Source organism: Sminthopsis crassicaudata, chromosome 3 (assembly GCF_048593235.1).
Source record: "Sminthopsis crassicaudata isolate SCR6 chromosome 3, ASM4859323v1, whole genome shotgun sequence".
In the NCBI taxonomy this organism is placed as follows: Eukaryota; Metazoa; Chordata; class Mammalia; order Dasyuromorphia; family Dasyuridae; genus Sminthopsis; species Sminthopsis crassicaudata.
The window spans coordinates 321,960,215-321,974,246 of record NC_133619.1 but is presented as its reverse complement, the minus strand read 5'-3'; positions in this window follow the sequence as shown (position 1 = coordinate 321,974,246).

Here is a 14,032-nt window from a genome sequence, read left to right as displayed (position 1 = left end):
AACATTTGCTCTTTCTCTTTAATCCAAATTCTGAATATTGAAAGATAATTTATAATGATGTATAGACAAAAAAACTCTAAAAGAAGGAGCAATAAGTTATTTTTTACTGGAAATGATTCCAGAGACAGAGGACTACAATAGAGATTGTGATTCATAATTACTATTTATCTTTACCAAATAACATAGCATCTAAGCACTTTAAATTTAATCTAATTACGAGGGGGAAAGGCACAAATATTGTAATATGATAATAGTAGGGAACTTCAATATACTTTTTTCAGACCTAGATAGATAAATTTAACCAAAAATAAGCAAGAAAGAAGTTAGGAACCTGATGAAAATTTAGGAAACTTTGGGTATGATAGATTTCTGGGCTATTCTTGAATGGAGATAGAAAGTAGTATGCATATTTCTATATTTATAAAAACTATTTATGTATTAGGTCATTAAAAACCTCTCAAATACAGAAAATGAGAAATATTGAATATATGTTTTACTGATTACAATAAACTAAAATTATATTCAATAAAATGCAGTCAGAGAAATTATTATAAACTTAAAGAGTTGGCAGCCAAGCAAAAATTATAGAAACAATAGAAATTTCATTAAAGAAAATTATAGCAATTAGACAACATGTGAACACTTTGGGGGTGCAGCTAAATCAATCAGGCTAAGAATTTATATATCTAAATATTTACATTAATAAATGACAAAGCAAATCAGTGAATTGAACCTGCATTAGATCAAAAATAACATAAATACCAAATTAGAAATTTTGGAAATAAAAATGAAATTTGAAAGAAAAAATTAACAATTGATCCTTAAAAGAAAGATCTTTTTTGTATGTTTTAAAGGAATAGGAAGTTACTGGACTTATAAATTCAATGATCTAGGGGAATTTCCAGAGAAGTAAGCCCTCCCCCCCCACCCCAATACAGATCTTTCCTTTTTATCTTTTGAGAGTTTCTTAGGACACCAAAAAGCTAAGTGACTTGTTTAGGGTAAAATAGCCAATATGTGTTAGACTTGAACCTAGTCTTCCTGATTCTGAAGCAGACTCTATATCTACTATCCTACTTAGCATTTTTTTTTTAAATTTTGAACAACCTAGAAAAATTAGGTAAACACATAGTTAATGATTTTTAAAAAGAAAGAGGAAAATCCTCTTTTTGGTATCAAAAATGAAACTAAAACCTCCAAACATTATATTCTTATCAGTAAGAGGAGAAAATGATATTGTTACTAAATACTTCATTGATTTATTATGCAGAAAGGATTCTTTCTGTAAGCACTATAGCATTTTGTGCCTCATTATAGAATTGTGAGCTCTTATTACAAGGATACAAGATAATGTTTCATAAACAAATAAATTTAAGATATTCAAATAACTATATATATATATATTTTTATTATTACTGTTTTATTTTACTGGAAAAGATAAATTTTGAAAATCATATTAGACCAGCAGTTAACATTTGCTCTTTCCCTTTAACCCAAATCCTGCAACACTGAAAAATGCTTTTGTAATGTTTCTACCAAAACAAGATTTTAAAAGGAACAGCAGTAATTTCCTTTTGCTGGCAATGATCCCAGAGACAGAAGACTGCAATGGAGATTGTGGTGTCAAGCATATAAGAGTAATGTCCTTGAGATTGGTAGAAAATAGTTATCAGCACTTTGTTTGGATAGTAGATATAGTTTTCTTGAACCTCAAAGGAGTTGAAATTGCCAAGTCATGGTGGTAGAAGATGACCTTCAAAGTTGGAAGCAATCAGTATTCCAACTTTCTTACCATGCCCAGTGAATTGGAAGGTATATAGGGAAACCGTCATCAGGAGGGAACTTCTGTTTGTCTGTTTCCTCAAGTGTAAAAAAATGTTACTCATGATAACTCCTTCCTCTAAATAGGTGCTTATGAGGATCAAATGAGATAATATATATAAAGCCCTTCACATAGTGTCTGACACTAGGCAGCTAAACATGCAACTTAATACACAACTAAAAATAGAAAAATAAAAGGAAAAGTTAGACAAAAAAAATCTAAATACAATTTGGAAATTCTGGAAATAAAAATGAAATTTGAAAGAAAAAGAAACTAAACAATTGATCATTAAAACAAGACCTTATATGTTTGTTTTTATTAGAAATAGGAAGTTACTGAATCTATAAATTCAATAATCTAGGGGAATATCCAGATAAGCAAATCTCCCTCTACCAATAGAGATCTTCCTCTTTTAGCCTTAAAAAAGTTTCTCAGAACACCAAAAAGTTAAGAAGCCTGGCACATAATAAGCTCTACAAAAGTGCTAATTATTGTTATTATTATTGTTACTATATGGAAACCAGAAATTTGAAGAAATAGCAAGGGTGTACATATCATGTGTATGTCTGTGTGTGTGTGTGGGTGGGTGTGTGTGGGGGGGAGTTTATATTTGATTCTTAAATGTAATAGGTATTTACTGTAATTTTTTGGGCATAGGGAAGGCATCTTATCTGTACTGTATGAAAATTATTTTGACAGCTATGTGAAAAATTGGAGAACAGAAGAACTTAAGGCAGGGAGACCAGTTAGGAAATTATTTCACTAGCCCAGGAAACAAGTAACAAGGGCTTGAATTAGGGAGATATCTATGTGAGTAGAAAAGATTGGACATATGCAAGAGTTATTATAGAATGACAAATTTGGAAATATGTTTAGAAGAATTGCACTTTTAACCTATATTGGTTGCTTGTTTTGGGAGGAGGAAGGCAAGGAGAGAGGGAGAAAAAATTGGAACACAAGATTTTGCAAAGGATAATGTTGAAAACTATCTTTGCAAGAATTTGGAAAAATAAAATACTATTTTAAAAAGAGTTATTGTAGAAATAAAAAAATAACAAGGTTTGGGAATTGATTAGATAGATATATGAGACAAGAGTAAGAAGTTGAAGATTATAATAAGTCTATGGATTTGGGTGATTAAGAGGATGTACAACAGTAATAGGAATGTGTGTAATAGGATGGAAGTGGTGGGTAAATATAATGGGTTCTGTTTTGGACTTGTTGAGTATAAAATAATAATAAATAAATGCCTATAGGATATCCAGATAGAGATATCCAGTAGGCAACCTGTCACACATGACTGAAAAGGTCAACTATGTAATGCAATTGAGTGAGCACTAGATATAGAGTCAAACAACCTGACTGGAATCCAAGATAAGCTCCTTTGCTATCTATGTGATTTTGGAACTATCACATTACCTTTTTAGATCTCAGTTTTTTCATATGTGAAAAATAGGAATTTGGAATAGAGGACATCTTAAGTACCTTCTAACTCTAAATTCTTTGATCCTTTGTAATAGGAAGAACAATGACTTTGAAGCTGGAGGACCTTAGTTCAAATCTGGGCTACGCTGTTCGCTTACTATATGTAAGATACTATATGAAAGACACAACAGTACAAGTTTTCAATTTTCTCATCTCTAAAGTTAAGGTCCTGAATTAAATTATCTCTGAAGTCTCTTCTGGCTGCAAATCCTATGATCTTCAGACTTCAAAATATACTGGTCAGAAGGGATTTAAGTGTCACTAATAAAATGAGACATAACAAAAGATGCACAATAGAACACAGAGGTTTCATCTCACACCCATCAAATTAGCAAATATGATAACAAGACAGAAATAGTTGATTTTTGAGTCCTTGTGGGTAGATAAGCACATTAATATACTGTTGACAGAGTTGTGAATTTTTTCCCCAAACCTTCTGGAAAACTATTTGAAATTATGTAGGCAGAATGATGTGGAGCAAAGTCCCTTTCAGACCTTTACTGATGATTTAAAAACAGAATTTAATTTTACAAAGGCTAGAATCATTTCCCATTTTAAAAAAGCAAGGATTCTGACCTACTGGATATGGAGGATTAGGGGTATAAAATTCCCTGCCTAAGGGGGAGGCATTTCAGACTTTTAGCAGAGTTCATACCATGCTTTTAGATTTCTGATGCAACTTTGCTGGCCTATCAAATGTAGAGATAGATACAAGCAGCACTTGATTTTTAGTAATAATAACTTAAATCCTTTATTATAAAAATCATCTTAATTTCATTTTATGGTCCATGACTATTCCATTGTATTGTAACCTGAACTTAAATCTCTGGTGTAGAATTAGACTTTGCTCAAAAAGATTGGTCACATTTCTCTAGGAAAAAAAAAAGAATGATATTCTAAAGGTAACAAAAACAATGAATTTGCTCTACATACCCCTTTTATCTGTCTTTTCTCTGCCCATTGATTCACATGGAAAAATAGAAGATAAACAAGGTTTAAAACCTGGGGAATTCAAAACCCCAGAATTTTGGTTGTTATTGGATAAATAAATTATTTGGCCTATAGCTCATCTTTCCAAGATTAAAAATTGTTAAGTATCTGGGATAGTTCCAGATAAAATTTAAGTGATGTGTTTAAGTGATGAGCCCATGCAACTAGTTTAGGAAAAGGAGTCCAAAAAAAGATAAGAAGAAGGATATCTGTCATGTGGAGAAGGTGGATACCTCATATTGCTGGATGGAATTTATAGAGAGGAAAATTATATCTCAATGCAAGGGCAAATATTCTAATTTTAGAGTTGCCCAGAGTACAAAGTAGTGAGGTTCCATTATAATAATTGTTTAAAGGCTAGGTAACTGGCCATTTGCCAGAAATATCAAAAGGAAATTCCTGATTTGGGAACCCCAATGTGATAATAGTGGGAAAACAGCTGAATTTGGAGTCTAAGGACAGGGATTCAAATCTCATCTCTGTTACTTATTGTCTATGTGACATTAGAAAAGTTATCTTACCTCTCTACCTGAGTTTCCTCATTTCTAAAATGGAGTTGGTCTAGATGGCCATTAAGTGGCCTCAAAGGTCACTTCCAATTAAGTCTATAATTCCATGAATCATAATGACCCCTTAGGTATTTCAAGGCAAGCAGGAACATTATAAAGGTAAAATAACTTAGAACTTTTAAAGTATTATGACTCAGGAAGGGATTTGCATTTTAAAGTAGTGAAACTTCTATTCAGGAAGTTTAGGATTCCTTGAAGGGGGGACCTTTGTTTAGCCAGGAGCATCCTGCCTGAAATTATGTCACTTCTCCTGCCAGGCTGACTGCTGGAGGTCATCATCAGCCCTTGTTGCCATTGAATGCAGCTTTATCCCCATGACAGAAAGAAGCTAGTGGCACACAGTTCAATATTCCAAGGAACATTCCTGATTCTGACAGATATCAGCATCGAGATCACCAGGGCCAGAGTTAAGGGCAGCCTTCAAATCTCACTGTAGGAATTAACTTCCTACTTGGTACATACTGAGCACTCTTCCCCGATCACCTGACATCCATCTATTCATCATAGGAAAGAAATAAAGTGGTATTTTCCAGGTCAAAAATCAAGACCATGTCATCCAATAAAAGTACATTCCTTTCCAAAGGCATCCTTAAGTGTTTTCTTTCTTTACTTGAAAATGGGCTTTCTCATTTATGGCAGCCCATTTTGTAGTGGCTGGAAACTGGAAATTGAATGGATGTCCATTAATAAGAGAATGACTGAATAAATTGTGGTATATGAATGTTATGGAATATTATCGTTCTTTAAGAAATGACCAGCAGGATAAATACAGAGAAGCCTGGAGAGACTTACATGAACTGATGCTAAATGAAATGAGCAGAACCAGGAGATCATCATACACATCAACAACAATTCTATATGATGATCAATTCTGTTGAATGTGACTCTCTTCAACAATGAGATGATTCAAACCAATTCCAATTGATCAGTAATGAAGAGATTCAGCTACGCCCAGAGATAGAACTATAGGAAATAACTGTGGACCACAACATAGCATTTTCACTCTTTCTTTTTTATTGTTTGCTTACATTTTTGTTTTCCTTCTCAGTTTTTTTTTACCTTCTTTCTAGATCCAATTTCTCCTGTGCAGCAAGATAACTGTATAAATATGTATACATATATTGTATTTAACATATACTTTAACATAAAAAAAAGAAAATGGGTTTTCTTGGGGCAGCTAGGTGGCACAGTGGATATAGCACCAGCCCTGAAGTCAGGAGGACCTGAGTTCAAATTTGACGTCAGATACTTATTAACATTTCCTAACTATGTGATCCTGTGCAAGTCACTTAACCACAATTGCCTCAGCCAAAACAAACAAACAAACAAACAAAAGAAGAAGAAGAAGAAGAAGAAGAAGAGAAGAAGAAGAAGAAGAAGAAGAAGAAGAGAAGAAGAAGAAGAGAAGAAGAAGAAGAAGAAGAAGAAGAAGAAGAAGAGAAGAAGAAGAAGAAGAAGAAGAAGAAGAAGAAGAAGAAGAAGAAGAAGAAGAAGAAGAAGAAGAAGAAGAAGAAAGAAAGAAAATGGGCTTTCTCTCTAAAGTCACTGCATTGTGTCAGTCAATAAGTCAGTTGACAAATGACAGGAATTGTACTTAGCACTGGGAATAGAGAGTGGTGAGGAGTGGGGGTGGAGGATGAAAATAATCCTGTTTTCAAGAAGTAAACATTCTAATGGTGAAGGTAACATATCAATCTTTCTCTTTAGTATACACATGTATACCAAACATATACATGTGCATATATGCTTATTCATGTGTGTATACATACATAAATATATAATGCATACACAAAATATGAAGGTAGTGTGGAAAACGAAGTCATTGGAAGTTATGGATGGGGGGAGAAATTAGGAAAAACCAGAAGAAGGTGAAGGTTGAAAGGAATCTTGAAGAAAGTTGGGGACAGAGCATTCTAGTACAAAGTTAATTGGAGATGAATATTGTATTAGAGGAAATACAAGTAGACTGTGTACATATATTGTAGAATGCATAGGAAGGAGTAGATGAAAGCTACAAATGTTGGAAGGGACCAGGTGGTAACGAGTTTTAAATAGAAAACTGAAGTCTTTATATTGGCTCTTAGAGATGATACAAGAAGCACTGGGATTTGCTAGATGGTAGTGACATAGTTACAACCTATGCTATAGAAAAATAATCACTGTGGCTGCTGAGAAGAGAATGAATTTGAGTGGCAAGAGTTTTAAGTCAGGGAGATGAGTTAAGGAGCAATAGTTTAGAAGATAATCTAACCTGGGGTTGTACCCTTATAAGTAGAAAAAAAGAAAATGTATATGAGAGATTTTGAAGGTAGAAATGATAGGATCCTGGCAATGAAGTGGATTGTGAATTGGGTGAAAATAAGGAGTTGAGAATGTCACATATATCAGTTTTAGTGATGTGCTAATGTAATGTCTACAATAGGAAAAAAGAGAAGTTTTAAAGGGAAAGAGTTTGTTTATATTTTTTTATTTTTAAATTTTTTTTTCTTGCATTTTGAGTTCCAAATTTTATTTCTTCCTCTAACCTCTCCCCAAACTATTGAAAAGGCAAGCAATATGATATACATTATACCTGTGAAGTCATGAAAAACATGACTATATTATATTATATACATATATATATATATATATATATATATATACATATATATATATATATATATATATATATATATATATATATATATACATACACACACATATTAGCAATGTTGAAAAAAAACAAGAAAAAATAAAGAAAATTGGATCAGCTAGACGATACAGTGGATAGAAAACCTGCCCTGAAATCTGGAGGACCTGAGTTCAAATCTAGCCTCAGACACTTAACACTTCCTAGCTATGTGACCCTGGGCAAATCACAACCCCAATTGTCTCGGGAAAAAAAAAAAAAAAAAAAAAAAAAAGAAAATGAAAAAAAATCATGCTTCAATCTGTACTCAGACTCCACCCATTTTCCTCTGGTATTAGCATTTTTTATTATGAGTCCTTTAAAATTATCTTGGATTATTGTATGAATTAGAGTAGCTAAGTCTTTCATAGTTGGTTATCATTGTAATTGCTATTACTGTGTACAATGTCCTCCTGGTTCTGCTCACTTCACTTTGTGTCAGTTCATAGAAGTCTTCCCAGGTTTTTCTAAAACCATCTTAAAGAAAGAGAGTTTGGAAAGAAAAATAATAAGTTCTATTTTAGACATGTTGAGTTTACGATGTCCATAGGATATACTTTTTGAGCTATTAAGAGGTAGTTGAAGATTGTTTCCTATACTACATGTCATCCAAGACTACTGTCATAGAATGATAAATCTGGAAGTGACTTCAAATATCACCTAATTCAACATCCTTATTTTACCCAGGTAAGAAAGTATGGCACAAAGAAGTCATATCTTGCCCCAAATCACACATTTATTTATTTATTTATTTTAATAGTTTTTATTTACCAGATATATGCATGAGTAATTTTACAATGTTGACAATTGCCAAACCTTTTGTTCTAATCCCCCCCCCCCATGGCAGATTGACCCATACATGTTAAATATGTTAGAGTATAAACTAAATACAATATATGTATACATGACCAGTTGATTTGCTGTACAAAAAGAATAGGACTTTGAAATAGTGTACAAATAGCCTGTGAAGGAAATCCAAAATTCAGGTAGACAAAATTAGAAGGATTGGGAATTCTATGTAGTGGTTCATAGTCATCTAGAGTTCCTTTGCTGGGTGTAGCTGGTTCAGGTCATTATTTATTTAGTTAGTTAATTAAAAACAAAATGGAGACAAGAAATTATTTTACCTGACTCTGACTCTGATGCTTTGATATACTTCAGATTCTTACCTAAATTGTTCTGGGGGGCATTCTTACAAAAGCTTCCTTAGTTTGTAATTAAGATGGAGGGATTATGTATGTGGGAGAAGGGCAAGGAGGAATGAAAGAGGGATGGATCATTCATGATAATGCCTCACCTTGGCATCTAGGTTCTCTGTTAGTATGGCAGAAACTATTGACCAACATCTAAGACCCTATGCCAACAAATGTCAAAATGGGTTCATGATTTACCCATAAAGGGTGATATTATTAGTAAATTTGGAGATCAAGGAGACAGTCTACTTGTCAGATCTGAGAAGGGAGAAATTCATGGCCTAGAGAACATTATAGAATGCAAATTAGATAATTTTGATCACATTATATTAAAATGATTTTGCACAAACAACACTAATTCAGCTAAGATTAAAAGGAAACCAGAAAACTGGAGGGAAATATTTTTATCTAGTGTTTCTGATCAAGGCCTCATTTTAAAAATATATAGAGAATTGACTCAAGTCATTCACCAGTTGATAACAGAACAAAAAATATGAACAGAAAATTTTCCATTGAAGAAATTAAAGCCATTTTCAGTCATATGAAAAAAAATGCTTAAAATAGCTTAATTAGAGAAATACAAATTAATATAACTCTGCTATTCACACCTCTCAGATTAGCTAAGATAATAAAAGATAATGATAAATGTTGGAGGGTATCTGGGAAAATTGGAATACTAACGCATTATTGGTGGAGTTGTGAAAATAATCCAACCATTTTGAAGAGCAATTTGGAAATTTATCCAAAGGACTATAAAACTGTGCAGATCCTGTGATCCAGCAGTATCACTACTGGATCTGTATCCTAAAGAGATCATAAAAGAAGGAAAAAGAACCCACATATGCAAAAATGTTTGTAGTAGTCCTTTTTATAGTAGAAAGGAACTGAAAATTGAGTGGACTGAAAATTGGGGAATAATTGAATAAGTTATGGCTAATAAATGTTGTAATGTTCTCTTCTCAAAAATATAAAGTTCTCTGAGAGCAGGTTTCGTAGGTTGCTTCTGAAAGCAGCCTTAGTTTCAGTTCAGTTCAATCACCCAAATGCAGCCAGGAGTTAAAGTCCAAATCCTTTATTTTCTCTTTCAAAGTCTTGTCTCTTTTCCTGGGGCCCAGTTAGCTTTCTTAGAGGCCTATCTCTCTCCTTGGTTCGGAGAACTCTCTCCAAATGTCTCCAGCCAGCACAAAGGTGGAAGTTGAAATGAATCTTGACTCCTCCTCTGAGAGAGTGGGCTTGTGGGTTCCTGTGGGTTTGTAGCTCTGGCCCTGAGAGCTTCTTGCTTATATTTCTGCTCAATTTGTGAATCTCCTTAACTTGTGAATCTCCTTGACTTGTGACCTTCAAGTCCAAGAATGGGCTTGTCCTCTAGTGGGCTTGTGAACTCCTCCTTATATATGCTCTCATAAAGGTGTGAACACTGATAAGTACTAAGTACATAATCATTTAGCACCTTGTTTCAAGTTCTGGCCCATAACAAAATGTAATGTAATATTATTGTTCTAAAAGAAATGATGAGCAGACTGATTTCAGAAAAGCCTGAAAAGACTTAAATGAACTGATGCTGAGTGAAGTGAGCAGAACCAAAAGAACATGGTATACAGTAACAAGATTATATGATGATTAACTGTGATGGACTTGGCTCTTCTCAACAATGCAGGGATTTAAGGTAATTCCAATAGGGATGAAAAATACCATCCTCATCCAGAGAGAGAACTATGGAAACTGAATATGAATGGAATCATAGCATTTTCACCTTTTTTTGTTTATTTGCTTGTTTTTTTCTTTCTCTTGTCCCCTTTGGGTCTTATTTTTCTTGCACAACATGACAATTATGGAAATATCTGAAAAATTGCACATATTTAACCTATATCACATTGTTTGCTATCTTGGGGAGGAAAGAAGAAAAGTTTGGAACACAAAGTCTTATAAAAATGAATATTTAAAGCTATCTTTGCATATATTTATAAAAAATAAAATACTATTGAAAATTTTAAAAATAAAGTTCTTTATTATGTGCTTCCCACTAACCTTTTCGGCTTTCCATATTGCTTTCTGTTCCTTATCCAACAATGTATCCAAACCAGCATATTAGCTGGACCTCCCACTCTGAGATTTCTCACTGGCTTTCTCATATGCTTAGAAAGCAGTCCCTTCCTTTCCTCTCTACCTCCCTAGTTTCTTTTAAGACTCAAATTACCTCTTTCTTCTTGTAGAAAACCTTTCATCCTCTCTGCTAATAATGCCCCCTCTCTCTCTCTCTTCAAACTATCTCCTCTTACTTATCTGTGCACACCTGTCTTTCAGTAGAATATGAGTTTCTTGAGGACAGAAAGTTGGGAGGGAGGGTAGGCTACTCTATTCCTCCTTCCTCCCCCACTTGGCACATATTAAGTACTTAATAAATCCTTGTAGTTAGATTGAATTTTTATATTCTACAATGAAAGATGCATATAAACATAAAATGTACTTCAAGTCTTAGACATTTCAAGCCTTGAAAATGTATTTTGTTGCAGTTTTAGCAGAATTAAACAATGCTACACCACCCTCCTTTCAAGTGTGAGTTCCCTCCAACTGTTTTGCCTCAGGGTCTGTGCTGTAAGACAAGTGGGAGTAAGAACCTTCCCTCTCTCAACTTTTTTTTTTCCTTTTTGTTCTCTCTCTCTCTCTCTCTCTCTCTCTCTCTCTCTCTCTCTCTCTCTCTTTCTCTCTCTCTTTTTCTCTCTCTCTCTTTCTCTCTCTCTCTTTCTCTCTCTCTTTTTTTCTCTCTCTCTCTTTCTCTCTCTCTCTCTCTCTCTCTCTCTCTCTCTCTCTCTCTCTCTCTTCTTTCTCTGTCTCTGTCTCTGTCTGTCTGTCTCTCTCGCTCTCAATCTCTAAGGTTAGAAAGCTGGGGATAGCAAAAAAGAGCTCTTCACTGGTTGGCAGCAAGGTCAGTTAGAGAGGAAGCAAAGATTTTTCTGGTTCCATTGCCACTGAGTTGAAATGCCCAGTCACTGAAGTGACTTGATTAGAGGCAGTTTTATATTAGCCCAAGTCTGGCATAATGGATTGAACATTTTCAGTACTTAAAAATTGTTTGTGGAATTGGATTGAATTGAATTGAAGTGTAAGTAATTAAAAAAAAAATAGGAAGTGAATTTTCATGTAGCAACTTGAAATTTCTTTTGACAGATGAGAAAAAATACAAACACAGTGTTACCTTTTACCTCTAAAATCAGATTAGTCTTTTGGAAGAGAATTGAACTGGATTTGAAGTGAGAACACCTGGGTTCACATCTTGATTTTTGCCATTTACTTCGTGTGTGGTTCAAGTCAAATTGTTTCATCTCTCTGACCCTCTGTTTCCTAATTTCTGGACAATAGTTAGACTTTTAGATCTGGAAATTTCTATGAAGCTCTATGGAAGTGAGACTGAAAAGAATCTTCTTATCTAATGAGAAAATGCTTAGAATGTTGGAATATTAACAACTACTTTGAAGAATTTTTTCAGAGGTGTAACCTAACCACCTGAAGACCTTTTTATCAACTTTTTGTCCACTTTCAGCATCTTTGAACATTCTAATTATATCAGGCAAAAAAGGCAACTCCAGGAATAAATGCCTTTTTCCTCAAACTTCCATTCCCTCCAAGGAGAAGAGTAAATCCTAGGAGAACAGGAGTAAGAGAAGTGAGATTTTAAACCATAGATAATGCCTAGGAAAACTACAAATAAGATAAGGTCATTTTGTGAAAAGAAAGGGAAAATAGAGAGTGGTCTTTAAATCTTGTTGTGTCATAGGTGAAATGCTAGGTACCTAAGAACAGAAACCAAGAGAAATGTAAATATGAAACACCAACAAGTATAAGAAGGAGTCACAGGGGTCAGGGAGAAAAAGGAATAGAGCAAAATGAGAAGAGAAAAGTAAGAAAAACTTCTATTTTCATATTACTTTTTTCATCACTCATATATCATTAGATACCATGACACCTAATCTAGAAACTGAACCCTAGAATTCTCATCCTGTTCAATTGCAGAACCAGGGATTGGCTTGGCTTTCTTGATTGTTGGCTGATTAGTCACCCACTACATACATATTGGTCTAAGTTGGGTCACATTTCTTTCATCAGTTGCCAAAGTGCCAAGTGCATATCCCTTCTTATTAGGCTAGTCTCCAGATGTGAATAAAAGCTCCTATTCCACAATATATGTACTTTAACAAAACAACAAATTTGTTGAAATAGTGTAAATATTTCAATATATTTTTTAAATATATAGACTGAGAATGTTTAGCTGACAGAAAACTGAGGCATGAAAGCTGGCTTTAAATACTTGAAATATTATGATATGGAAGAGAGATTAAGTTTAATTTTGGTTTCATTGTGAAGAAGAAGGGCAAATGGTGGAATCCACATAAAGGTAGACTTAATTTAAACAGAAATTGTTCCTGATGATTAGAATATGTAAAGCAGTGTAGACAGCCTCAGAAGGCATCAAACAATATGAATGGATGGAGTGTCTACTATGGACTAGGCAAGTGCTATGCTAGACACTATGGAGACAAATACAAAATAATAGTGATTCCTACTCTTAAAATCTGACTTCCTATTTTTAAAATAAATTTTTTCAATCAGCAAAAATCTTGCTTTTTTTTCCTTTCTATCACACCCTTTAATTGAAAATGAAAGGGAAAATAAACCCTGCTATAAACATGCATAGTCAAGCAAAACAGATTTCCACATTGGCCATATTCAAAAGAAATATACTCATGCAAACATATTTATATAGCACACACACACATATATATATATATATCTCATATATATATATATATATATAGATGTCTTCATAAACACATATGTATGTGTATGTGTAATATATACTTGTATATATACAAATAGGTAGATCCTAGAAATAGATAGGTAGAGCCTAGATTGGAATTATATGTTTCATCATTAGAACACCAGAATTATGGTTGGTCATGCTGATTAAAATAGCTAAGACTTTCAAAGCTGTTTTTGTCATTGTATAAATTATTCATTTCACTCTACATTGATCCATCAAATCTCATGTTTCTCTGAAACAATTAATTATTTCTTACAGCACATTAGTATTCCATCACATTTGTATACCATAACTTGTTAACCTATTCCCCAAATGGAGGGCACTCACTCAGATGTTCAGTCTTTGCCACCTTAAAATGAGCTGTAAATAATCTTGTATATTCTTTGTTAAAATTTGTTTGGTATGGGACTAATCCCTCCCTCTAATTCCCCTTTATTCCTTCTCCTTTCTCCCATTTCCCTGTTGAGTTAAATATATTTCTGAATC